At 42.9% G+C, this 2571-nt stretch overlaps 1 protein-coding gene across 1 annotated transcript in view; it reads left to right on the forward strand.

The window, feature by feature from the left end:
* Positions 1 to 2571, forward strand: part of EIF2AK2 (eukaryotic translation initiation factor 2 alpha kinase 2) — a 47422-nt gene that overhangs the window by 34648 nt on the left and 10203 nt on the right. The window lies entirely within an intron of this gene.

Raw genomic sequence — 2571 nt, forward strand, 5'->3', positions numbered from 1 at the left:
AGAAAGAGGATCCAGGGAACTACAGATTGGTCAGCCTCATTTCAGTCTCCAGAAAAATTATGTATCAGATCCTCAAAGAATCTACTTCTAAGTACTTGGGAGAAGAAAGTGATCAGGAACAGTCAGAATGGATTCATGAAGGGCAAGTCATGCCTGACCAACCTGATTTCTTTCTATGATGAGATGCTGGTGGATGTGGTGTCCTTGATTTTAGCAATGCTTTTGATATGGTCTCCCACAGCAGTCTTGCAAGCAAGCTAAGGAAGTATGGGTTGGATGAATGGACTGTAAGGTGTAGAAAGCTGGCTGGATTGTTGGGCTGAACAGGTAGTGATCAATCATTCGAAGTCTTGTTGGCAGCTGGTCTCAAGTGGAGTGCCCCAGGGTTGATCCTGGAGTTGGCTTTGTTCAATATCTTTATTAATGATCTGGAAGGTGGGATGGAGTGCATCCTCAACAAGTTTGCAGATAATGCCAAGCTGTGGGGAGTAGTAGATATGCTAGAGGATAGAGCTAGGATTCAGAGAGACCCAGACAAATTGGAGGATTGGGCCAAAAAAAATCTTATGAGGTTCATCAAGGACAAGTGTAAAGTCCTGCACTTAGGATGAAAGAATCCCATGCACTGCTGCAGGCTTGGGACCAGTTGGCTATGCAGCAGCTCTGCAGAAAAGGACCTGGGGATTACAGTGGACAATAAGCTGGATATGAGTCAACAGTGTACCTTTGAAGAAGGCTTACAGCATACTGGGCTGCATTAGTACAGGTGTTGCCAGCAGATCGAGGGAAGTAATTATTCCCCTCTATTTGGCACCAGTGAAGCCACATCTGAGGTAGTATCCAGTTTTGGGCCCCCCACTGTAGAAAGGATGTGGATAAATTGGAGAGAGTCTAGCAGAGGGCAATGAAAATAGTTAGAGAGGGCAGGGGCACATGACTTAGGAGGAGTCTGAGGGAACTGGACTTCTTTAGTCTGGAGAAGAGAAGGCTGAGGGGGGATTTAATAGCAGCCTTTAACTACCTGAAGGGGGATTCAAAAGAGGATGGAGCTGGACTGTTCTCAGTGGGGGCAGATGACAGAACAAGGAGCAATGGTCTCAAGTTGCAGCAAGGGAAGTTTAGGTTGGATATTAGGAAAGAATTTCTCACTAGGAGGGTGGTGAAGCACTGGACTGGTTTACCTAGGAAGGTGGTGGAATCTCCATCCTTGGAGGTTTTTAAGGCCTGGCTGGATAAAGCCCTGGCTGGAATGATCTACTTGGGGATGGTTCTGCTTTGAGCAGGGGGGGTTGCACTAGATGACCTCCTGAGGTCCCTTCCAACTCTAATTTTCTATGATAATTCTATTACTTTAATAAATATATGCCACAGTCCAACAGGTCTTTTTTAAATGCAGATATTTTCACTTAAGTCACTTTGTGTATAGAGACAAAAATCGAGGTATAGGCAGTCCTCAGATTCACGATATAACTGGTTCCTGAAAACTGCATCTTAAGTCGAAACGTTGTAATTTGGAACCAATTTTCTCATAAGAAACAATGTTATAAATGGGCGATTCATTTCTGAACCAAGGCCCGGAACCCTATTTGCACCAAAAATACCCCAGAATTTTGTACTCGATCAATTATAGATGAATAATATAGCTACATTAATGTATTTATATTGTAAATAGCAATCATATTGATTTGGAAGGACTTCTTTGAAGTGACTTTAGAATTTTTTACTGGCTCTTGGTTGGACTTCTTGAAGGATTCTTGGCTGGAGTCTTCTCAGGAGTCTCGGCTGCAGGATTTTCTGGAGTCTTGTCTGTTTTCTTAAAGAAAGTGTCCAAAGAAGTTTGGACAGTTGTTCTTCCAGGGAGACGAGTGACACAGCGAACTTGTTCACTGGCATGGCAACACATTGGATCAAGCGTTGTAAAGTCAAAACTGATGTCAGAAAGTTGAAACAGGGTGTCAATTTATAAACGTTTATACGTGCCAAACGTAACTCGAAACGTTGCAAGTTGAGGACTGCCTGTACTAAGTTATGTGCATTAATGTTTACAAGATTGGAATCTTTGCCAGCTAATTTCTTCTCCGTTAGTATGGGTTGGACCCACTCTCCACATTATTTATCTATGGTTCTCTTGGGGGTAAAAATGTCAGTACTTGGAGTGACTGAGCATATCACAGTGAAGGACAGGGATGCATAGAGAATAGAACACATTTTGTAGACATGATTTTCAGTTTCTATTTGAAAGTATATCTACTTTTAAAATATTCCAAAGTAGAGATACGAAAACCTAATGATTATTGTTGCTGCTTGATCTCCTGTTTTTAATTTCTCTAGTACAGAAAACTCTCTGGTAACCGGCACATTACAAGGCAGCATGCTCTGTTAGCCAGCATGCTGGCTTCTAATCATAGAATCATAGAACCATAGAAGTAGGGTTGGAAGGGACCTTGTAGATCTTCAAGTCCGACCCCCTGCCTGGGCGGGAGAAAAAACTGGACTCAAATGAGTTCAGCCAGGTAGGCATCAAGCCTCTTCTTAAAGATCCCCAGGGTAGGAGCCAGCACCACTTCCCTT

This window comes from Gavialis gangeticus, unplaced genomic scaffold, assembly GCF_001723915.1.
Source record: "Gavialis gangeticus isolate Ggan-Ray unplaced genomic scaffold, GavGan_comp1, whole genome shotgun sequence".
Taxonomy (NCBI): Eukaryota; Metazoa; Chordata; order Crocodylia; family Gavialidae; genus Gavialis; species Gavialis gangeticus.